The sequence below is a fragment of the Vulpes lagopus genome, chromosome 1 (genome assembly GCF_018345385.1).
Source record: "Vulpes lagopus strain Blue_001 chromosome 1, ASM1834538v1, whole genome shotgun sequence".
Classification (NCBI taxonomy): domain Eukaryota; kingdom Metazoa; phylum Chordata; class Mammalia; order Carnivora; family Canidae; genus Vulpes; species Vulpes lagopus.
In genome coordinates, this window is record NC_054824.1 from 167,413,376 (window position 1) to 167,439,349 (window position 25,974).

The following is a 25,974-nucleotide window of genomic DNA, read 5'->3' on the forward strand; positions in this document are numbered from 1 at the left end:
TTAATCAGTATTCACCATGCTTTTAAAAAAATTTTAAATAGGCTCTAAAAAGAATAAAATAAGCATTAAAGTACACTTGAGTAGCAGAGAATCTTGCTGGATTCTCCTGGTGGCCTCCTTCTGTAATTGGCATGTTATTAGGCCAGGCTTGACTCACACATCTGTTATTGCTAATGAACCTGAGGAGAATCTTTGGAAAAGCATAGCACATTCTTTCACATTTGAATAGCTATGGCAGGAGGAGGCTGAATAAACCTACTGGAAGGAGTTTCCAGATGACCCAGAGTTTGACTTTATGACATGGGCAATTATAGTTAATCCTGAACAACACCTGTCTGAACTGTGCAGGTCCATTTACATGTGGATTTATTTTGATAAATACAACATAATACTGTAAATGTATTTTCCCTTCCTTAAGATTTTTTTAATAACACTTTCTACTCTCCAGCTTACTTTAGTGTAAGAATGTAGTATATAATACATACAGTACACAAAATATGTGTTGGCCGACTGCTTCTGTTATGGACAAGGCTTCTGGTCAACAATAGGTTATCTGCAGTTAAGTTCTGGGGATTTATATACAAGTTATACATGGATTTTTGACTGCATGGGGTCACTTCTGCACCCTTAACCCCCCTCTTGTTCAAGAGTCAACTTGTAGCTATTGCTTATTTGAAAGTTTGCTTAAGTTATGTGATTTCATATTAGGACAGTATTTCCAATAGGTTCTCAGAATTTATCACTGAATGTATTCATTACAGAGTGTTTCTGCGTACCACTGTGTACTTCAATAGAAATAGTAATAACAGGAGATCCCTGGGTGACTCAGTGGTTTAATGCCTGCCTTTGGGCCAGGGCGTGTATGGTCCTGGAGTCCCGGGATCGAGTCCCACGTCGGGCTCCTGGCATGGAGCCTGCTTCTCCCAATGCCTATGTCTCTGCCTCTCTCTCTCTCTCTCTCTCTGTCTATCATGAATATATAAATTAAAAAATCTTTAAAAAAAAGAAATAGTAATAACAGCATTTTCAGGTATCTAATCTTAAAGGAAAGTGTAGTTTCAATAAAAATGAAAAGAGAGAATATGAACTTTTATCATTTCACTCAATGAATGCCTATAATTTTAATTTAAAAAATTCCATCTAATTCTAAATGCATCTGTTCAGCACAGTGAGGATAGACAAATACAGTAAGAGTAGACCTCTCTCAATGTGCTTGCAACAATTCTACCTAACATATCTCTAGAAATATATTCTCAATCAGTAGAGATGAGATATCATGAATTATTTACTTGACTGAGAAAAATCTTTTACCTACCATTCCATATAGCTTGAGTGAATCCGTTGTTATGGCACGGTTTCCTCACTTATTAAAAGGGGGGCCGAAGAAAACGCTTTCATGTGCTCTCCATTTCTCTGTTTTGAGATTTCTCCGCAGAAATTTTAAACTCCCCAGGTGCCCACATTACACATAAAAGGCACAGTAGATGAATCAGCATTCATCCTATTACCCCAGACTTTATTGACTTTTGCCTCAATTATCTAAAACTTCAGAAAAAAAATGGTATCTTTTTCAATTACCTAAACGGTTGCCTCATTTTCTCCCATGAACTTTGTAGTAATCTATATATAGTTCCATAACCTTTGTAGTAATCTATAGATAGTTCCATAACCTTTAGAACCCCTCACTTGAGACTGTGTTTTGAAAATAATTTTAATGAGACTCTACTGCTGAATACGTCTTCATTCCAGTCTGTGAAGAAAGAGAGCACTAACCTTCATCCCTGAAGAGCTGTGACAATGTAAGCATAAAATATTTATGTACCATTTTATCAGACAGACAAGCACAAATAAAAATTGTTAGAATGTGCTAACTCGCAACCGTGGCCATAACAATAGAAATGTGAGGAAAACAAACTTGTCAGGAGCTTATGGCCATGTTTTCATAGGGGAGGAGGAACACAGAGAGGATGTATTTCTCTTCATTTATCTTGAGCAAATGTTTGCTTTGGTCTATTTTTGCTTTCTCTCCCACTTCCTACTAAACAAGCCACACTAGAATCAGTCATGTCAATATTTAAGGGACTCATTTAGCAGCTGCATTGTCTCCACTTCCTGTAATCACTGAACACTAATGTGTAGCTGTTTTCCACTTTCAAAATAAGTTTAAAACATAGTTATCCCCGTCCCTACACCCTACCCTCTTCCCACAACCAACCTCTACATTTCAAATCAAACGTCGGTTCATCGGTTCTGGAATTCTGCTTTGTCTGGGTTTCATACTGTGTGCTTTAAAGATGCTGGAGGAAAGATATAATATTAATCCATTAATTCAACCTACTGACCTTCTGAATCAGAACTCTCCAGTGATCAACCCTGGGCATCTACATTTTCTTGTACTTTTGATAATTTCCTTTCCTTAGAAAGGATTTAGAACCCTTATTAGTTAGATATTGAATATTCTGGATTGACTCTGACTTTCTTATCATTTCTTCCTTATTGTTCTCCTCTTCAGGGTATGCTTCAATATTTATCTCCCAGCTTGTCCAGTCATTTTCATTTTCCATCATATTTTTAATTTCCAAGATCATGTTTATATTCTCTTCATTTTTCTCTTTTCATTATGTCACCTTCTTTTTCTTTTAAGTAGGTGCAACATTTCTTTTCTCTCTAAGGATGTTAAAATTATAGTTCCCATGAAGTGTTTTCATTCTCCTTGCATGGTCTCCACTGCCTGAGGTTTTGTTTTCTTTTCTCTTTGTTATGGGGTCTATCTTGGATATTAGAAGCTTTCTTTAAATATCTGGAGATCCGGGACGCCTGGGTGGCTCAGTGGTTGAGCACCTTCCTTCGGCCCAGGGAAGTCCTAGGATTGAGTCCCACCCACATCGGGCTCCCTGCATGGAGCCTGCTTCTCCCTCTGCCTGTGTTTCTGCCTCTCTCTGTGTTTCTCATGAATAAATAAATTAAATCTATAAATAAATAAATAAATAAATAAATAAATAAATAAATAAATATCCGGAGATCCTTAGTTGTCCATGAATATTTAATATTGAAGCTTTATGAAGCTGACTGGAAGCCAGAGCCAGGAGTTAGTAAGGTGAGAGACATGCTTGGGACACAAAATGTAAAGGGGTGCACAGGTACCCAGAATTGGGCAACTGCAATGCCAGGGCTGTGTGCATACTGAGTAGAGTAAGTCCTTCCTCAGGTTTTGGACTCTGGGCTTTCTCTAGCTTTACCTTGCTGGAAGCTCCGTGGACATGAGTGGGGTTTGGAGAGGTTCATAGTGTGGGAGAGTCACAGGGGACTCAATCACCTGTGTACCCAGGGCCCCAAATGTCCATAACTCAAGATGTTTCCTCTGAGGAAGTCTAGGTTCTCCAGTGAAGGATCCTCAGCCTGTCTAAAGAAAAATGAGCCTGACTGTCATTCTGGAGCTATATGGGGGAAAAGGCGCTGAGGCTCACCATTCCACATGCAGACTTTCAACACTCCCTGTTTTCAGCTGAGCATTCCACTCTTCTTCTTCCAGAGCTCCAAGTCCAAAACCTCTTTGGCTCAGTTTCTCCAGGCAACAAACCTCCCCTGTGGGGTGGAAGATATATAGTCAGTCATCTGACTGTGATGGGTGAGCACAGGAAGGTGGGAGAACTTAATATTCCTTGCCCAGATTTCCCAACAATCTCCTTTTCATCTTCCAGACTTTACATTCCATGCTATCTTAAAGCCCATAATTCCTGTAATGACTTTTGTGTACTTACACACAGGTGCTTCAGACACTCAGGTTCGCCTTCCTCCTCTATGATGAGTTCTTAGTCATTGCTGCAACTGCATTATTGTCTCTGGGGTCTTAAATATCACCTAATTTCATTAAAATGGTATGGGTGCTTTTCTTTCTTATTTTCCTTATTTGGGGGGAATTTTTAGAGAAGAGAGGCTGGAAATGTCTTTGGCCCTTTCATTTTCACCTCTCAGCTTAAAAAATATACTATCCCCCCAAAAAGTTTTCTCTTAAATGTCTACCCAAAAGTTATTTCCCAAACCAATCATCTTCATGAACTACTTCTTTTTAGCAATGCAGGGGATCCAAACACAAGTGAATAGATTTTGTAACTCATATTTTTTTTTTTTTTTGAGAGAGAGAGAAAGTGCACATGCACAGAAGGGAAGGGAGAGAGAATCTTAAGCAGGCTTCAAGCCCAGTGTGGAGCCTGACTCAAGGCTCAATCTCATGACCCCAAGATCATGACCTGAGCTGAGATCAAGAGTCAGATGCTTAACCAACTGAGCCACTCAGGCACGCCATAACTCAAATACTTGCTACACTTCCAACTGCTAATCAACCAAGACTTATAAAGCACTTAATATTTGACAAGGACTATGCTAGTCTGAAGGGTAAAAAAGTAATTAAGAAAGGGCTCTGCTTTGAATAGGTTTGGAGTCTCTAGAGGGAAACAAGCGAATAAAGAAAATAAGGACAAAAAGTTAATGTCTTCTGTAGAGTTTGGTAAGGGATAGACAGAGTTCACAGAGGAGGCAGAGTGAAGTCAAGAAAGAGCCATATCATGAAGGACAAGCTAGTGTGCACTGAGGCCAGTCCTGAGGGCTGGAGGAGGGGGATTCTGGGCAGATGGTATAGCAGGAGCTAAATAAAACAGAAGTACAAAGAATTGGACATTTTCAGAAGACTCCTATCCATTCTGTACAGTCAGAACAGAGGCATAGGATGGTGAAGACAAAGATAAGGAGTACAATGAAGGCTCTAGTTCCCCACCCCACCCTGCATCCCTCCCATTAAATATGCAGAATCTGTTTTCTGAACTCTGAATCTGGGCCAGTCTTATAACATCCATTGCCAAATAAAATTCAGCAGACATGGTAGTGTGCCAAATCCAAGCTTAGGCCTCAAGAAACCTTGCATGTTTCTGCTTGTGCTCTTTCTTGCACCTCTTTCATCCCCATAAATCATGCCCAGGCTAGCCTGCTGGAGGACGAGGGACACAGGGAACACAGCCAAGCTGCCTCAGTTATACCAGCTAAGTACACCCTAGACCAGTAAAGGCCAGCCAAGATAAAGAAAGTGACCCAGCAGACCCCCCACAGATGAGAGAGCAATAAATGTTTCCTAAGTAGGTCTCTGAGATTTTGTGGTTGTTATACAGTGTTATTGTGGCAACAGACAACTAATACAGAGAGGCAGTCATTAGCCAGTTGGGAAGGGTCTTGTATAAAACATTAAGGAATTTAAATGTATGTGTATGAAATGGAACTCCTTGAAGGGTGTTAAGAGGAGAGAAACATGATTTAATTTGCATTTTGGAAAAGTCACTCTGGCTACAGTATGTAGGTTGAGTTGAAAGTGGTATTTCTTGCAGCAGTGCAAGTAAAAGATGGCAAATGCCTGAATTAAGACACTGTCAGGGAGGATGGTAAGAAGACAAACACCAGACACATCAGAGGAATGGATAGCAGAGCATACGGTGACTGATTGGTTGAGGAAGGAGGGGAAAGGAAAAATTCTGGGATGTTTCCCAGGTTTTGATACCATGAAATGAACTGGAACTAGGTTGTAGAAGGAAACATAGTAAGTTGAGTTGTACTATATTAGAGTCTGTATGGGACATTAAGGTAGATGTTTGGAAGTCAGTTTTATGGGTAGGGCTGGAGGTCAGGACTCAGGATGAATGGTGAAGTAGAGCTGTGAGGTTGGATGGACTCACCTAGAGGGAGGGTGTGTATTGAGCAGAGAGCCCAGGACAGTGCACTGGGGTGAGTGATGTTTAAGCTGCTTGCCGAAGATGAAGGGCCAGCAGAGGGCAGACAGATGTATCTGGAGAATCAGATATCTCAAAGCCAGGGGACCATTTCCAAAAGAGAAAGATGAATGGTGCCTATTTGGAGTGAGTTGCATCTCCCCCATTAACAACACATGTCGATCAAAATTTTAGAACCAGAAAGGGAGTAAAAGATCAAGAACTCGCACTGCAGTGACATCCATAAAGTCACTTCTTCAAACCAATAACCAATTTTATAGGAGTTGGGCCCTGCTAATCTGACACCAAAATGAAAGGTTATTTTATTTCTGAAAATATTTTTTAAAATTATCTCAATAATTGTAGAATCACTAAGTGCCATTTCATTTAAGAGGGAAAAGAAGGAGAGTTATTTTTAATGTCCAGGGTCAACCCCTTCTAATTCCAGGTGGCTTCCCTAGAGAATACTAGAATAGATGTACGGTGAACAGAAAGGTCATCTCTCTCTAGTGCAAGGCATGCTGGTCGCCTGATTATTTATATCTTGTCATTCACATCAGCTGATTGAAAAACAAGCCAGGAAGCATTTGGACCAGATGTGTAAGGACTTCAAGGAGCCTACATTTTTTGATCTTCTGTGATAGTACCTCCATTTTCATCTTGCCCTCTGCAGGACAGAGACCGACCTTAGGTTAGCTAGTCTATTGTGTTACGGTTGTCTTGTTTCATGTGTACTCCTGAAAAACTTACTTCATGAGCTTCCCCTTGTGAAGGAGTATAAAATTAACACCCCCAAGATATAAAGAACTCTGTCCTATATTTAGAAGTTGTTCAAACTGGGGATTTCTTGAACTCAGGTGGTCACCTAAGTTGTCACTGCCTTCTAGTCACTGCCTTCTAGTCTGTACAGTTTTTTGTTTGGTTTAAAAGATTTTGTTTATTTATTTATTTGACAGAGAGAGTGAGAGAGCACAAGCAGGGGGAGCAGCAGAGGGAGAGGGAGAAACAGGCTCCCTGCTGAGCAAGGGAGCCCAAGGCGGGGCTGGATCCCAGGACCCTCGGATCACAAGCCCAGCTGAAGCCAGACACTTAACTGACCGAGCCACCCAGGTGCCCCTAGTTTGTACAGTTTTTACCAACACGGTAAGTATTAGGAGACCGTGGACTCTGAGTCCAATAGATTTATTTTAGGTCTCCTACCTAAGGAAGCCTCTTCAAGGAGAACAAAGCAGCTGCTCTAACCACCGGAGGGGGCCATTTCATCAATTTCAACCCTGAATATAATTGAGCAAAACTGTTTTTGGTACCAGCAGGCTTCCCATCTGGTGGTGGAAAGGATTTGCTCACCAGTTTCAAATGAAAAGAGCCAGGATGCTGTGTCGGTTGGGGTGTGGATTGAGAGAGTGCCTCGAACCCTTGATCACTCCTGGGAGTCCTAGAAGAATTCTGGCAGAAGCAGGGGGCAGGCAGAAAGGGATTCTATTTTAAATTTACTCACATCGTTTCACCAGCAAACATCCTTGGAAATACTGGTGGTTAAAAACAGGAGCTTTTTATTTAAAAAAAAAAAAAAAAGTCTATGACTATTTCCCTGACCAGGAACAAAAGCCTAACTCAAACTAGCTGAACAAGAACAAACAGCAATGTCTTGGGTCATATAACCAAAAGGCCCAGCAGGATATTCCCTTCAGCAATGGCTGGCTTCAGAATTTAATGTCTTGAAGATGCTGTTGCTCCCACTCCTTCTCTTGGGTGTGCTTTCCTATGTGTTGACGTCACTGTTAGGAAAGTCTCGTAATAGCCAGTTGGTCTGGTCAGCTTCAGATTTAAGTGGCTCCTACACCCAAGAACCCCTCCAAAAGGAAAGTACTTCTTTTCCAAACACTCTGGCAAGAGTCTAAGCCCTGAAATGGCTCAGTCCATCTGGGACATGTGCCCACCAGTCACTATGGATTCATCTAGACCATGGCTACCGAGATGGCAAATCCTATGGGGAAGGAGGGGCAGGTTATGTGGAAGCATAGAATGGACTACATGGTCTTAAAATGAAGAAGTACTGGTCCCCCAAACATATACACACACAGACCCGAGAGAGATTATTTCTGAAGAAGGAAAGGATGCTACACATACAGAAATGCTTTGTGTCTCTTACAACTTATAAAGCACTTACACAGGGCTTTGAACATAAAAAGAACTTTTAAAATATCTAAAAGAAATCATCAGAGTAAGAATAATGATCATGATGCTATTTCTGAGACCCAAATAGATGATGACAGAGAAGGAAGATCATTGTTATTTCAGTAAATAACTCACCGTTCTCAGTAAAATGTATTTGGTCTATGTGGCAGCAAACGGATATAATTGATGTCAGCACTAGATGATTATTAATGAAAAATAGAGAAAAGGTATTCAGTGACTCAAGAAAAGGGATATGCAGGCATAATAAATAATTTTGTGTTCTAGAAAATGAGTAATTGAATAGCAGCCACTGGTTCTGTTCCTGCTTCAGCCACGACAATGTATCATTAGGCAAATCTGTATGTCATTTACCTCTGAGCAGAAATCCCTGTCCCAGGCAGGCCCAGATGACCACAGGCCCCTGGCTCTCTTTGTTCTGGCTGTCTTCCTGGCCAGAGTGCTGTGCTCTCCTCTCTGGTTATCTAAATCAGCCCACAACTCAATCTCTGCTCTGAATACCACCATGACTCTCCCTGGTCTCTGGGCTATCTCATGACATTTTATTAGCTGTGTCAAGTTGCTGGAAAAACCAGCAAACTCTTACTCTTACTTGCCATAAAATTTTGTGTCTAGAGCACAATTTGACATTCAGGCTATATTTGTATTGTCCCCTGTATCCTCCTTATGATACACCTCCTTTTTCAGGTCTACCCTCTCGTAGTTAATGTTTGGTGATTCTGAACTACTCAGGCAACTTTTTGGACACACCATGCTTTTTCTTCTCTTTGCGGATACCACTTCTTGAATATGAAACAGGACTTGACACTCTACTGTGCTTTCCCTACTTCCATTCTTCACCTGACTACCTCCCGCTCATCCTACTCAACTTAAACATTGTCTTCTCCAATGAGCCTCCCATGACCCCAAAAGGTAGGACAGGTTCCCCCTGTCGTTTCCCAGAGTCCAGGTATGCATTTTCTGCATAAATACCATGCAATGCAAAATCCTCAACAAGACTTTGAACTACTTGGCAATTCAAAAATAACTCACAGGAAAAAATTAAACAGCAATTTAATCCTAAATGACATTGTGCTCACTCAAAGTACATGTGGAGTTCAGTAAAAAGGAAAGCTCAGAAAGGTTTCAGGGAGTGGTGTGTTTTATTCATCACAGTGTACTTAAGCTCTGTGCTCAGTACCGAGAACAAATAGAATACCAGATGTCAGTACCCAAACAGAATAATTTAGAGGAATGCCTTCAGGGATGGAGGGAGATATAGAGGAAGGGGGAGAACTAAGAGACTACAAAGCATGGACTGTATTTGAACACACAAGGCTGAGTAGACTAGTATTAGATCAAGTTTGGATACCTTATAAAACTATATGAATCACATAATCCCTGATGGAAGGCAGATTTAAGGCCGAAGCACCTTTAAAACAAGGTGGAGGGAAGAAACGGGAAGAGACCTGAAGGTTTGGAGTGGTGAGAGTGAGGGAAGTAAGAATAAATCACCACCACGGAGAGTTTTATAGATTTATGCTCTCACCTCTAGAATGTCTAAAAACAAATATACCCCGCCAAAGTCTGTGATTGTCTGCAATGGATTCTGTTTTAAAGAAGTATTCTTTTTAATCAACTCAAGTGCTTTAAACTTTGATCAGAGACTGAGAAATTGTATAGCTCTTATCCCAAATGGCATCTCTCACACAAATCTGGGATATATTTCCAATGAAACAGAAAACAGTGCATTAGTGCCATGAACCTTAAAAAAGAGTTTGAGGTGCTCTATTGTTTATCAAACCACTGGTCTGTGTACATGGGTGGTAATGAAATAATCACTCCACAGGAACTTAATACACTCTGGGAACGATCCCCGAGTGTTGTACCCAGGGAACCTAATAAAGAAACTCGAAGCAACTGTGTAAGAGGAACAGGAAAACAACCCAGGCTGTTATCTTTTATTGAGTCTATTTTCTCATAGAGAATCCTGAGAAAACAAAAGATATCTTGTTTGAAGTGTTTTTGCCTTCTTCAAGTTTGAAGGGGGAAAAAAAATCTCTTTGAAGTACTTACAAATTAAACAGTGCTAGAGATTATTTCTTCCTTCATATCTGAAATATTTACTAATTCTGTAATTAGATGATTTTGCCTTTAAAATTATTTATTTCATTAGCATATACTTGTACCTGGAGTTAAGCACTGCTGAGGAAACAAGAGACATAAAATTGTACCAGTATCATCTGGTAGCTGGTTGGAAATGCAGATTCTCAGGCTTTACCCCAGACCTAATGGATCAGAATCTGCATTTTAGCAAGAGCCCCAGGTGATCTGTACATACCTGAAAGTTTGAGAAGCAATGTTATGGCTTTACATTGGAGCCACATGAGTTTGTTTTGGTTTTTAATACTGTTGCCTAGATCTTAGTCCCAGAAATTTCTGTTTAATTTGCATGGGGTGCATCCTGAACATTAGGATTATCTCAGAGATCCCCAGGTGATTCTAATATGCAACAGAGTTTAAGAATCACTGCCCTGGTGGTGAGGGGTGGTGGTGGGGTGATCTTTGTTACACCCTCGGGTGCCTGCTAAAATGCAGATTCTGATTCTTCAGGTGAATCCTGAGAATCTGCATTTCTAACCACTTGCCCGGTGATGTTGATGCAATTTTATTTCCTTTGTATCTTCCCCCACAATACCTAGCTCCAGGCATAAGTAGATACTAATTAAATAATTTTTCAAGAGCCCACTTATTTTTTCCAATATAAAGATAATTGTATTTTATGGCTAATTTTCATAAGTGTGTTTTTTTAAAAAATGGCAACATGCACTCAAAGCCTTAAGGAATAAGAAGGAAAACTAAGGTTAACTAAATTGCTAGCAGCCTGTTCTGGGTTAAATTGTGTGTCCCCCACCCACCCCACCAAAAAGACATGGTGAAGTCCCAACCTCTGGAATCTCAGAACTTATTTGAAAAGAGATGTAATTGCAGATACAATTAGTTACGTTAAAATGAGGTCTTCCTGCAGTAGAGTGGGCCTTTAATCCAAAATGGCTGGTGTCCTTACAAGAGGAGAGGTGACACAGATCAGACACATACAGGGCCATGTGACAATGGAGGCAGAGACTGCAGGGATGCATCTACAAGCCAAAGAATGCCAAGGACTGCCAGCAACCACCAGATGCTAAGAAGAAGCAAGCAAAGACTTCTCTAGAGCCTTCAGAGGGAGCATGGCCCTGATAACACCCTGATTTCAAACTTCTAGCCTCCAAAACTGTGAGAATTAATTTCTGTTGTTTTCAAGCTCCCAATTTGTAGTAATTTATTAAAGCAGCCCAGGAAATTGGTAATACATCCTGTTCCTTAGTACTTATTGCATAGGCTAGGATTTTTTTTTTTTTGTCTTGTGTTATTTTTGTTTTGTTTTGCTTTGTTTTGTGGATTTTTTTGTGTGTTTTGTTTTTGTTTTTGTTTTTGTTTTGTATCCAGGACATACAGGGCACTGCCTATTTATAAAAACTAAATTGATCTGCCAACAGCTACTTCAAATCTGGCTCATCATATCCTATGATATATACCAAGGAAAACAATTATAAAATAAGAGAAAATGCAAGTAAATGGGAAGAGAGATACTGAAAGTAAAAAATGAAGGAGAGACTTAAAAACCAGGGAAAGAAAAAAGAATATACAGACTCTTATAGAGCTTATCATGAATAATCTTACATTTGAGGAAAAGCACCAGAGTTCTCAGAAATGAAATTATCCCTCAATGAAAATACACCACTTTGTGATTTAACATTTAAAACCCAGCAACAAATATGTGATTTTAAAGAAACCCTGTAATGTTCATGAGTCTGTATGATGGGAACACCAAGGATAATTCTTTTCCATAGAGGTTGGCATAAGAATCATAAAGGATTTTGCAAGCTGTCAAAACATTCAGGAATGGTAACTATTATTATCAGAAGACAGAAGAAAGAGCACTGAGCATAATTACTTAAGAATTTCCCCCTGTCCCCTCTTTGTATTTATTACAAAATTGTTATGTTTATCAGTTCTGCTAAATGCCACTTTAAGCCCAACTCAGGAGAGATAATGTGGAATTGGTTAAATAAAAATGATGGTAGCAACAGCAGCAAACACTGCATAAGAGAGAGACTGCTGGAGCTACTGTGGTCAGGCCCACAACACAGGGCACTGGAAAGTGGCGCCTGGTGGGAGTGAAAACTCTTATAAGTGAGGGTGGGTGGCTGGGCACTGGCACCAGAAACAAACTTCCTTTCACAATTTTCCCATGGGTCAGTCTTAAGTAAATAAAATGTTTTTCCTTTCAGTGTATTAAAAACATGTCTCATCTTATTTCTAAATTATTCCTAATAAGCATGTCTGCGCAAAGACCACAACTGATAAAAACTTTATATTTTTTGTACAGAAAAAAAAAGAGAGTTGCTTTTTACCTTTATTATTGAACTTCATAATGAGAATTAACCAAGCCCAAACTTGTAGTATTTTTAAACCAAGTTAAATTCAGCACAAGCCAGTATTCTGGCTTTTTAAATGTACATTGGACAAGAAGAAAAAAAATTAGTGAAGTTTATTCCTACTGGAGACAAAAATGAGTTTATTTCCAGTAAGGATATAATATAATCTGTCCCTCTAGTTTTGTTTTCTTTTTGTTAGGAAAACTTCTAAACTACCACCAAGCAGACAAATAACTAAATAATTTACTTTAGCCCATTAAATTATTCTAGAATTATTTAATTTCCTGGGTAGCAGGAAGAATATAGTTTATTTACTACATTGGAGACAAATTTCTTCAGACATTTGCTCATATCAATATGCTATAGACCAAATGTTTGTCCCCCCCATCCCCAAATCATATGTTAAATCCTAACCCCCACTACAATGACATTGACAGAGGATGCGGTCTTTGAGAGATGATTAGGTCATAAGGATGGAGCATTCATGAATGAGATTAGCACCCTTATAAAAGAGATCCCCAGAGAGTTCCTGGGCTCCTTTTGCATTATGAGCATACAGGATGAGGAAAAGATGTCCTCTGTGAACCTGGAAGTGGCCCTCACCAGACACCGATTATGCAGTCACCGTGATCTTGAACTTCCTAGCCTTCAGTACCATGGAGTGTTTGCTATATAAGCCATCCAGCCTGTGGTATTCTGTTAAAGCAGTCCAAATGGACGAAGACAGTGGGTTACTATGTTCTTCCTGTTTTTATTATAATTTTATCTGTACAGCTTTGACAACCTGTGAAATCCTGAAGGATAGAGATTACCAAAGTCGTGGTTTTACACTCAGGACCCTCTAGTGGTACAATAAGTTTTGGTGAATTAACTATTATAAAAGTATGGAGTGAGTTTTTTTTTTAAAGCTTTTATTTATTCAGGAGAGACACAGAGAGAAGCAGAGACATAGGCAGAGGGAGAAGCAGGGTCCTGTGGGGAACCTGATGCGGGATTCTATCCCAGGGCCCTGGGATCACACCCCTGGGATCACACACATCTGAAGCCAGATGCTCAGCCACTGAGCCACCCAGGTATCCCTGGAGACGGCTTTAATATGCTCTGGCAAACTATAACACAAGACACCTGATACAGTGGACATTGGTCAATGTTTTGATCTCCCATCATCTAAACCCTTTATGTATTTAAAGAATGTCCCTTTGTACAAAGCTAGATACTTCCCCAAGCCCCTGGTAACCTCAGTTTCCCCAGTCACATTTCAAATGAGGACACTGACAAGCAGAGATCCTGGAGCTTCTTTACCATGATGGTGGCAGAGGAAGACCAGACTGAAACCCAGTTTTCCAAGGGAAAAGGGAGCTTCACATATCCCACAGAGTCCAGATGCCACCTCACATGACTGGTTGGGAAGCATGGTGATGTCTGCTGCCCAGTGTCACCTGCTTCCAACCCTTTCTGATCCTAGTTCTCCAGCCTTTCTGAAGGTGTTGTGAGCTAAACGGTATCTTCTAAATAAATCTCTTTTCTGCTTGAATCATCCAAAGTTCATTTCTGTACCCATAACTAAAAAGTCTGCTGAGTCCAACTGGGCCCCACCACTAATTAGCAGGCTGAAGTTTCACCTAAATACTCTGGGATTAATCAGATAATATATTCATAAACATGACCAGTTTTAGCTTTATGTCCAAACACTCTTCCTGTTTTAAAATTCATTAGGGAGTTTCAGTGAGTCATGTAAGTATTATGTTAATACAACACCAGTATTTCTCATTTGATTGTGTGTGTGTGTGTGTGTGTGTGTGTGTGTGTGTAGATTCTGAAGTTTTTCAAAGCTTCTTTGAATTCATATGTGAGACGTTTATGCATACCTCCTAACTGGATGGATCAGACACCATAGGTTTTCCAGTGTGACTTAGGTCTTTGAAGAACTCCGGTCAGTAGGGGAGTTCTGGACTTTTGGAGATATAAATTATATTAGGGTCAACACTGAGAATTACACAAGCTCCACTGCCCATCAGCTAACTGTATCTCATATACCACTGAATGTTCACTGAGCAGAGCAAGAAAAAATGTTCTTTGACCCAACTTAATCATGACCTGTAAAGCTATTTGATAAAGTGCCCTCATGGGAGTTAAGTATGCTTAGTGTGTTCCCTTATTATTCATGATTGTCACATGAATCAGAAGTCATTCTTGTCCAAGAAAGAAAGGGACTGGCAATTTAGCTGCTCAGTTGCTGGGGTGCTTTTTAGAAGCAGTTATATGAAAGGAAAATTCAAAGAAAGCCAAATTACACAGGGCTGGTTACCTGTCATCAAGCTGGCTATGGTTATTCTGTTTCTCTGGTCTTCACTACTAATAAAAGGTTCGTGTACCTTGGCACTTATTGGAAAAAGGCACTAATTTTCTTTTCACTTACACATAAGCTATCTCTTCCAGATGTGATTTAAATAGAAGATTAGCATGAAATCTTTGCCATTTTTTCTATTTCTATGATCTAAAAACCATTCAGTGGATCTGATAAGAGCAGTTTCTTTGCAGTTTGACATTGAGAGGATGGCTTTGAAGGGTTATTATGAGGACCAAACTGTTCTCCACATTTCATGGTGAGTGGCTTATATTCTGTGACCTGTAACGAATTCAAAGAAGCTTCAAAAACCTTCAGAATCTACACATTCTAAGTAGCATATTTTTCCAAGTGTTTTTGTTTGTAGAGAAAAATTATTCATCTTAAAAATGTAAACTTCCTTTTTTGTCACTTTTGTTCTAAAAAATAGGAGAAACTCTGTGAAAAAAAATGCTGACCTATTAGGATTCTTTCCCCAGAATCCAAAGAACAGGATGCCCAGATTGTACATGACAATCCATGACCATCTAGTTGACATAAAACAATGCCATGTCCATTTTATTTCAGCAAGTCCTTCTTATAGCCAGACGTAAACCTGCAACTATGGACTAGCTTTATGATATGAAGAATAACTTCTACAGCATCTAAAGTCTTTTCTGTGTCTGGAGTTCAAGACATAAATACCTCTGGGAAGAAGAGCTTGGCAGATTACCCCCTCCAGAGCCACTGGGGGTAGTGGCAACGGAACAGAAATTAGAGGCAGATAAGAGATGGAGATCAGTCTGCCTGCCATTTGCTGTCCCATCTGGTCCTCAGTATCCAAGAGTTTTTCAAATCAACCTTTGTCTACCTGAGCAAATCTAAAAAAGATTTTTTTAAGGTAAGAATGAATTATGTGAGAGTGACTTTTCTTTATTAGGTATTCCCAAACTTGGGGTACAGAAAATACACCATGAACAGTACTCAAAAATTAAACAGAAGAAATAGAAATAAAAGAAATAATCTTAGACCTAGGAGACATATTTCTCAACCAAGCAGGAATCTGTGAAACTATTAGATTTTGAATACTTGGGCTAATAATTCTTTGACTAAATTTACCATTGAAGGGGTTCAGAATGAGCTTCCCCAAAATGTGCCACTTTGGCATGTGGATTACTTTGGGCCAAAGTCAACCAAGACCCAAAAGACTCCGTAAGAGCTTTTTACTTTCCCCTTAACTGCATAAAAGACTTTAGAAGAGGGTCTGGTCCAGGAAAAGAACTATTGGCAGAGATAACTATAGAGTATACATTAAGTTTGGTAAGCTGGGGGAAAGCTTGGCAGGACCTGGAGATCAAATTCTCTCTGTGATCCCATTGTCTCTGCACAGCACGGCAAACCTTTTTTTTTTTTTTTTTTTTTACCAAACACTTGCTCTTACCATTTTTCTATAAATTGTCTTCCTTCCCTTCTATCCCCTTCTCCTGAGCTCAGGATACCATATACACCTCAATTGCCTGTTTGCTATGGATATCATATTTTTATGGGGCTGGCTCCCATATGTATGGAATTAAATGTGTTTTTCTCTTGTTAATCTGTCTTATGTGGATTTCTCAGCCTAAGAATCTAAAGGGTAGAGAAAAATTTTCTCCTTCTCAACAGTAATTATCTGGATAGAAGCCATATCAACGTTCCTGTGATTCTGCAGTGATAATTACATGTCTTTCATGCATGTCATATCCCTGCTCTCAGGCTGTGCTCTCTGCATTGTTGCTCATGATTCTCTACTATACTAATGATCCAACTAGACATTTCTTCAGAACAAATGTAGGCTATTGGGGATCCCTGGGTGGCGCAGCGGTTTGGCGCCTGCCTTTGGCCCAGGGCGCGATCCTGGAGACCCGGGATCGAATCCCACGTCAGGCTCCCGGTGCATGGAGCCTGCTTCTCCCTCTGCCTATGTCTCTGCCTCTCTCTCTCTCTCTCTGTGTGACTACCATAAAATTAAAAAAAAAAAAAAGATTAAAAAAAATGTAGGCTATTGTTAAATGAGTGGCCAAGTTTAGCAGTTTAGTCTATGAGTATGAAAATTTCCTGGTTCTATTTTATGGCACCAACTTGTGATGTTAGAATAGTCTTCATCAACAATCATTTGTACATCATATGGCCTCAAAATACAATGGAAAGAATGTGGACTCTGGGTCAAACATACTTGGGTTTGACTCCCAGTTTCACTATTAACTTCCTCTCTCTCTCTCTCTCTCTCTCTCTCTCTCTCTCTCTCTCCAATGTGCAGTAGGCAGCCTCTAAGATAGCAATAGTGATGAATTCCTAGTATTCATACCCTGGTGTAATCTCCTCTCCTCATGGGTTGGACCTAGTGTATTGCTTCTAATGAATGAATATAGAATATAGCAGAAGTCATGATATATCACTCGTGAGATTAGGTTATAGACTATAACTCCCATATTCATACTCTTTCTCCTTCTCCCTCTGCCTCTCTGCCTCTCTTTCTTTATCCCCCTCTCCTTATAACCAATAGCCAGTGAGAACCTGAGGCCTGCCCATAGCCATGTGAGGTGGAAGTACAATTTACCAGAAGCTTGGAAGTGCACCCTTCTCTAGATGATCCTTGAGATGACAGCATCATTGGCCAACACCTTGAGTCCAGCATGTGAGAGTTTGAAACAGAGAACCCAATTAAGCTATGTCTGCATTTCACAGAAACTGAGTTAAATAAAAGTGTGTTGTTTTAAGCTGCTAAGTTTTGGGGGGGCTTTGTTACACAGCAGTAGGCAATTAATACAAATAGAAACAATACACCTGCATTCCAAAATTATTGTGAAGATTGAGATGATGTATGTTTGTTTGTTTGTTACATAGCTTCTCCTTAATAAATGGTTACTGAATGATAGCTTTGGGTTAAAGGAAAAAATGGTTCTCTTAACCCCAAATTAAAAGTAATTTGAAAAGAAGAGAATTGAATTCTGTGGATACTAGCAGAAAGACCAACTGGAGGTCTTTGAAAAGTATAGACTTGAATGAAGCAATAAAGGAAAATATAGAATTAGCTAACTAGGTGACATGGAGGATGAAAATGTCTAATATGGACTAGAATTTAATGCCTTAAGAATAAGAACTTCAAATTCCCTTTACTGGGATGCCTGGGTGGCTCAGCAGTTGAGCATCTGCCTTTGACTCAGGGCATGATCCTGGAGTCACAGGATCAAATCCTATATTGGGCTCCCTGCATGGAGCCTGCTTTTCCCTCTGCCTATGTCTCTGCCTCTCTCTCTCTGTCTCTTATAATAAACAAATAAAATCTTAAAAAAAAATTCCCTTCACTGACTTAACCACCCTTCAGGACATACTCATTTTCAAATGTTTAATACAATACTCGAGAATATTCATGATAAAAAGAGTTAATAATGCTTTATTTGGGTAATAAAAATTTAAGTTTGTAAAAGTGAAACTGAAAAAAGAAATAGTAAAAATATGAAGATGGATCCCCAAAGGGATAGAGTAGCATCAGGGAGAAAGTTCCTCAATTCAGAATTAGAAGCTCTGGTTCTGGGATTTGGTTTGTTTTCTTTCTTACAAAAAACATATATTGAGTGCCTACTTATGCCAAAACCTTTCCAACTCTATAGTAGATGGAGATAGCAGTGGGCAAAACAGACATAATAGTTGCCTTCTTGGAGCTAATAGGACATGAAAAAATACATATTTAATTGCAATTATAATAAGTACATAAGGAAAAGAACACAAGGTATAATTTTAAAATACAGGAGGGATGTGCACTGAATGAGAGGGTTTAGGGAAAAGCCCTCTTGAGGAAGTGACCTTTAAGCAGAAGGTTGTGCATGAGTTAGCCAGGCAACTGAGTATCAAAGAGCTGGGGGAGAAGATTTCAATCAGAGAAAACAGCACAGTGAAGACTTTAAAGCAGGAACAAGCTTGGCCTGTCTGAACAGCAGAGAGGTTCACGGGGCCAGAACAGGGCAGGCAAAAAGGGGGGTGGAAGTTAGAGATGAAAACGGGCCCAGGTTGCAAAGAGACTTGTGGGCATGCTAAGAAGATATCGAGGCAGTAAAGGATTCTAAGTATAACGATGAAATTTATTTTTATGAATGCTTGCTGTGGTGGGAAGACAGAAATAGGATTAGAGATAAATAGTTAAAAAAACTGCAGGAGGATCTGCTATTAAACTAGAGTAGACACAGTAAAGATGGATTAGAGATATATTTTAAAGATAGAATCCAGAGGAGTTGGTGATAGGTTGGGTATGGGGGGTAAAAGGAAAGAAAGGCATAGTCCAGAATGCTCCCGGGTTTATGAGTTGAGCAACTGTTTAACGAAATGGGATTCACTGAGTGATAAAATCTGAAGCAGGAAGAAACTGCAGAGGGGACAAAGATGAAAGCTTCTGTTTTGCACATGAAGTTTGGAATGTCAACAAGACATTCAAATAGAAACACCAGTGGTGGGCTGTTGGGTATGGGAACCTAGACAGAGCTCAGGCAGGAGTCAAGCCATTTATCAGTTGTGAAACTTTTGATGAGTCAACTTGGAATTCTGGGCCTCGGCTTCATTATCTGAAAAATGAGACCAAACAACTGCCTGCCTCAATAGGACAGAAGGAAAGACAGATAAGGCAGCATGTATGAAGGGTCCCTCTCAAGTATAATTTAGTATAGACATGTAGCATGCTTGCTTGTTGGCAGATAACTTTTCCTGTTAGAAAGGGAAACATGAGGAGCATATACTAAGTTCTAATATCTCATGTGTCCCTCTTGGCATATATACGTATATATACGTATATTTATGAAGAGGAAGAAAGAGGGAGAGAAAAAGAAAAAAAAAGGAAGGAAGGTTGGTGGTAGGTGAGCAGTGGAATGATTTTGGTGTTAATTTTGGATTTCATCATATAAATTCTTTTGAAGAAATAGGTCTTGGGTAGCCTTTCCAGCCTTTCCTAACAAAACTGACCAGACTGACTTCTGGCTTTTTCCATGGTACTCTTACCAAATATCTGGCTTTCAGATTTCTGTTTTAGCAAAGTTCTATTTCTTCTTCCTCACTCAACTCCTGTAGTTGAAGCCCAGGGTCTCTCCTTGGCTTCAAGTTGTGGGTCCTTTAAAACACTAGCTTTCTCAAAACCACATTTATATCAAAAGGATCCTTCCTCCTTCAACAGAGTATATTTTAGTTTTCACATATCATGGAGGCAGGAGTTTTCATTATAGTCTTAGGACCAGTAGAGCTCTCTGAATGATTGGAAGGCTATAAAGAAAATAATCTGCTATTCATCTTTAGATTTACTACAAGAAGAAGGAGAAGGTAAATAGAAAATTTTAGTGATAATGGACAGAAGAAAAAGTATAAAAATGAGGATAATGCCATTGTTAGAGTAGAAAACCTCCAAGTGAGAGGTAGAAATCTACTAGAGTTACTGTAAGCTTTTTTAAAAAGCATCGTACAGCATGCAATATATGAGATTCCAGTAGAATAAAGAGACAATCAAATTACTTTTGATTAAATAATAAAAAAAACTATTTTAGGGAGTTGCTTGAGAATACTTCAACCTCACCAATGAAGACAGGTGAGAAGGATCACAAAAGTCAAGCTCAATTCTGCCATCTACTGCTTAGCAGCAGAAACCATGGTTGGTTGAGACCTACATCTGTTCCAGTCCCCAGGGTCGCTGATAGAGCTTCAACACCAATTTAGAAAAAGATGGGATAGAAGCCATTGAGATTATCCCTAGGAGATGCAACAAGACTTGCATTAACAAACAACAGATACTGGATTCAATTTAACCCTGTGAATGAACCAAGCCAGGACTTCTAATAGATCTGTATCTAAAATATAACTAATTGTATTCCTTGTTTTAAAGCTTCAACACCACTATAGTAAAAACTCAGTCTATATAATGTGTTTGAATGCTCAGAAACAGGCTGGAAAACAGCTGTACTTTTTTTAGTTTCCTCAGTATCTCATGGACCTGAAAGAGACAAACGATCCCCTCTCTACTCACTCTTTAAAGGAACCTGGATCTTTAGATATTGGAAAAGGGGACTGGGAATAAGCATTCCAGGTTTTCTGTGCTCTGTTATTCTTAAGCTATGTTGTCCATGAAAGACAAAATATAGGGAACGTGATTTGCAAGGTTGTATGGTTTTTGCCTCCTTGAGAAAATGACTTCCATATTGACTCTTCCTTGAGTTATATTTTGACATATTTTGACAACAAAATTTATAGCATATTATATACATAGTCAACAATAATAGCTCTTCTTAGATAGAATAAAGGGCAAAGGGTCACATTTTTCTATTCCCATCTCTAGATTCCTAGTTCTGAAAGGGGAAAGAACACTCACAAACTTTAGCTTAGTAATTCTGCTGTTACCATGTATTGATGATCTCTTGTCGGTTCCCCAGACTTTAAAGCAAGAAGTAAGCATTTTTTAAGGACTGATTGAGAAGTAGTGGTGAAGAGCCTAGGCTTGTGGTCCAGAAAGCATGGATCTGACTTCTGGCGCTAATGCTCAAGAATTCTAAATCTTGCCAAGCCTCAGTTTCCTTCTCTATAAAAACCTCCCTTACAGGATTGTTATGAGGGTTAGATGAGATCACATTTGTAAAAAAAAAACTTAGAATGTTGCTGCCACAAAACAACTTTTCAATAAATAATTGTTTTCATTATTAGTATGATAATCACATGGACTTGCACTTGTGATGGTATAACCATAATCCCAAACTTTTTTTGTATGTGATACTTTACGATTTCCAAAAAATTCTGCTTGTGTTTAGCTCCTTTAACTAATTACTTTAGCTCCTTTAATTCCAAAAGCCTCTGAGATAAGTAGGCATAATTGTCTCCCCCATTTTATAGGTAAAACAATTGAGACTCAAAGAAGGCGAGTCTTGTTGAAGAGTGCACAGCTGGCTTGGTAGCTGTAGTAAGAGCCTGAAACTCACACCTGGGTCTTCTGATGCCACTGTAGCTGCTCTGAAAAGAGAAGTTCTGACCATTGAAAGGTCTAATTTTGCTCAAGCTGGTATTTGTGAGACAGACACATGCTAAACCTGGTAAGTTTTATACTGCTCTTCACATATCCCAGGGCAAAGGGTTTTAGTTACTAAGAACTTTCTTAATCTCCATAGAATAATTGGCTTGTACCAATCCATTATCCAAAGGTACAAATCAGTATATGTATCCATTTCTACATTCAGGTTGGTTTATAAGCATTTAACAAAAGCCTGGATTCCTCACCATAAAATCCCAGATGGCACTTTGATCTGATTATGCTCTTTTCTCTGAAGATTTCTATCTCCAGGGATAAAGTCCCAACTGTACAACTTGTACACAGATACCCTTCACTCGAAAGATCTCTTGCTCTAGCCACCCTCCCCTCACCACTGTGCAGAAGTAGCACATGCTTTCACCCTGCACACCTCTGTCCACGCCTCCCCTCTGCCTAAAGCACCTTCCTCTACCCCTCCCTCCACCTTCTAACACATGCTTCAAGATTCTGCTTAGATTATTACCTTCTTTCCAAGAGACTGGCCTTCACCAACCTCCCTTTCAGGGTAAAATGCTTTTTCATCAGTGTTTCAATGGCAATTTACCACATTCCTCTTTATCGCTCTTAGATTTTTATCTCCAATGCTTGTTTGTGATTCTCCACTGGACTGAGGACTCTTTGAGGGCAAAAATCATACAGCATTCAACTTTAGAGCTCCAGTGTCTGGGATCTACGAAATATACTGGGTTTCAAAGCTGAAGATGGCATGCTAAAGTTAACTAATATTACATTCCATACAGCTAGTAAAAACAGACCTTTCCAAATCTCCATGTGTTTATTTCTGAAGGTTCAACACAGGGACGTCTGGGTGGCTTATTGTTTGAACATATGCCTTCAGCTCAGGGTATGATCCTGGGATCCGGAATCAAGTCCCGTATCAGGCTCCCTGTGAGGAGCCTGCTTCTCCCTCTACCTGTGTCTCTGCCTCTCTGTGTTTCTCACGAATAAATAAATAAATACATAAATCTTTAAAAAAAAAAAAAAAAGAAAAGAAGAAGATTCGACACAATTGGCAGGTACCAATCCAAAGGCCAACTGATAATCAAGGAAGGAGATATTGTACCACACACTGATTGGGAACTGAAAAAAAATGAAAGAATTGATACACTTATAGATTATATTCCAAAAAAGTAAAACCTTTCCTTTCAAGCTTACAGCAAACAATAATGAATATTTAAATACATCACGGTGCATAATGTATTGAATATTTTGTCTTTTGCCATTTTGTATGCCTTTGAGTGAACTGAAGGAATTAACAAGTTTTTCTTTTTCTCAAATCTCAAACAATTGCTAGTGACTCTGCTAAATAGATTTTAGGACTATAATAACAATTATTAGAGTCTTGTAAGTGTCCTTCATGGAGGAATTTAGAAAGCATGGTATGCAGTATTAAAATATGAACTTTCAAGTAAGATAAAAGACCAAAGTCTTTTATGTGTTCCTACCCAACCATGATGAATGGGTGACTCATTTTGCCTTCTTCGATTTTGTTTAAATCTCTTAATTTTTATAGGCTCTAAATCTAGTATTCACCAACTCAAATTTCAAAGGATATTTACTCTTATACTTGAAACCACAAGTCTTTTTCTCCATTGTTTTCTTAAAGTTTGTTTTGGATTATCATTAAACTAGGTACTCACGAATTCATCTGGCATTTACTCCTACATTCTCATGAAGATTTAATTTTAAAAGCTTTGCAAACATATTCTTTCTCCAAAATACAGTGCATCCATATGTGTTTATTGAGTCATTTATATTTCTGAAAAAGAAAAAAAAACCCACCATAATTTCATGGCAGCTTCCTTGGTAAATTTCCAGTAGTCACCATGAAATGAAAGATGGTAGAAGAGGTGGGGGAAGATTAGCAAGTAGTTGGGGAGAAGAATCACAGGTTATCACATATTTGAATGGAATAATCCTCAAGATTCTAAACCTTCACAACTCTTTTTGTCCTTGTGCTCTCTAGTGAAAACAGTCTGGGTAAAGCAGAAGCCAGTCCACAATGCTCATGAATAACTTGCATTCTTATGCTGGAGAGCAGCCAATTACCCTGGGACCAAATTCCTGTTTACTTTGTAGTGAATGTGGGAGACAAGCTGCCTGCCGGTAGCTGTTAAGGCAGTAAAAACACAGCCAGAGGCTGTCACAGGGAGGAAATCACAGAGCAAGTTAATTTGTGAACTTCAAGGACAGAGATTAAACACTGTGTAATGAAGCTCAAATGGTGGCCTTGCCTGAAAGAGGAAACTGGGCTGAGAAGCCCCCTTAGGAGTTTGGTAAAATTTTTGCATAATGAGTGGCATTCTATTGTTCCCCTACTTGCTCTTTCTTATAATCAGTAGCCTTCAAAATCTGCTTCCAAAGAAGTTATTGATTCATTATTTCACAGAAACACAAGTCTGTTTCATTCTAAGTCACCCATTCTGGCTGATATGCCTGGTACAGCGAGAATTCAAACCAAACGAACAGTATTTGGGGTCAAAATCTGAGCAACCCAGATAAGAATTTGGAAACAGAATAGTTTGTTTCACTATTATGCTGTACATATGCTATTATGTTGGCTATGGAGCTTCCATATGCAGTGCTTCAGGGACTCCAGACAGCTTTGAGGTCTCTTATTTGCATTTAGAACTTGACCAAGGGGAAAAATGAGAACTGCCAAATCCATTAGTTTGCCCACATCCCTAAATAGTGTTACATTCCACAGAGGGAAGAGTTAACTCTTCAAATCCTAGGAATTACATGGTGACTTCTGGTTCACTAGGACCTCACTGCCATACTCACAGGTGTCATGTCATGAATTTTATAGTTCTTTAAACATAGTTTATTAAAAGTAAAAAACAAAAAAAAAACATTGAAGGGGAACCTGGGTGTCTCAGTGGTTAAGCATCCGGACTCTTCAGCTCACGTCATGATCTCAGGGTCGTCATATCAGGTTCCCTACTCAGCGGAGAGGCTACTTCTCCCTCTCTCTGCCCCTTCCCTCTGCACCCCCCTCCCCCCATACACACCTCGCTCTGCTCTCTCTCTCTCTCTCTCAAATAAAATCTTTTAAAAAAAATAATAAAGTGCTCTCTTTCTAAAATAAATAAATAAATAAATCTTTTTTTTTTTTTTTTTTTAAAAAGCCTTTGGATAGAGTACAGGATAGTATAAAACTGGTCTTCAATGCTATGGCTGGCTAGTCATATTATCTTGCAGTTGCAGTGTGGTCGAAAATGGAATGCATCTACCACGTGACCTATTTTGGAAGACCTTGGTGTTGTTTCTCAATGTTCTATCAGGAACGATTAAAAAAAAAAAAAAAAAAAAAAAAGCCTGCCAGGTCCAGAATCCAGAAGCTTTACAGTGTATGTTCTCATTCATTTGGGGAATATGAATAATAGTGAAAGGGAATATAAAGGAAGGGAGAAGAAATGTTGGGAAATATCAGGAAGGGAGACAGAACATAAAGACTCCTAACTTGGGGGAAACGATCTAGGGGTGGTGGAAGGGGAGGAGGGCGGGTGTTGGAGGGGAATGGGTGACGGGCACTGAGGTGGACACTTGACGGGATGAGCACTGGGTGTTTTTCTGTATGTTGGTAAATTGAACACCAATAAAAATTAATTAAAAAAAAAAAAGCTTTAGCATTTTAAATCTTGTCAAATGGAATGTAGACATGGGAGGGCAAGGCCCTGGGAGATCCTGGTGTCTGGGAAAGTAGAGCATAGGAATACACTAACAGGACAAACATTCACCCAAATGTAAAGCTTAAGGCCTTACAAGGAAGCAATCTTTTTAAGGCTTTGTTGTTATCATCATTTTGCATTTAGATTTATCAGTTCAAACATGTCCCTTTTTTCATCCTTTGGTTCAGATTTTCTTTCCCTTCTTTAAGGCAATACTCTAATAAGGAGACTATTCAAGTCTCTGCACAGTGCAGATAATTAAGCAATCTTGCAATTTTTTTCAAAAGCGTTCTTTTCTTTTTTGCATAATTTTCTCTCCATGGTAATTTCAAAGTGTCCTCAGATCACAACGAGGAAAAAAAAAAGTCAATTAAGTTTCCCAATATGGAAGCCCAGCATGCTGAGACTTCTTCCAAACTCTTCATTTATTTTTTTTCTTTTGTCCCTCTCTATATACCACATAATATTTTCCTGGTGGCAG

The 25,974-nt window shown here is 39.2% G+C and overlaps 1 long non-coding RNA gene across 3 annotated transcripts in view; it reads right to left on the bottom strand.

Annotated features, from left to right (window-relative positions):
• LOC121474546 overlaps positions 1-25,974 on the bottom strand; it is a 122,805-nt gene that overhangs the window by 20,208 nt on the left and 76,623 nt on the right. For all 3 annotated transcript variants that reach the window (XR_005983430.1, XR_005983429.1, XR_005983428.1), the window contains 2 exons: positions 23,463-23,581; positions 3,468-3,585 (listed from right to left, as the gene is read on the bottom strand). This is a non-coding gene — a long non-coding RNA (uncharacterized LOC121474546). The remainder of the gene's footprint in view (positions 1-3,467; positions 3,586-23,462; positions 23,582-25,974) is intronic.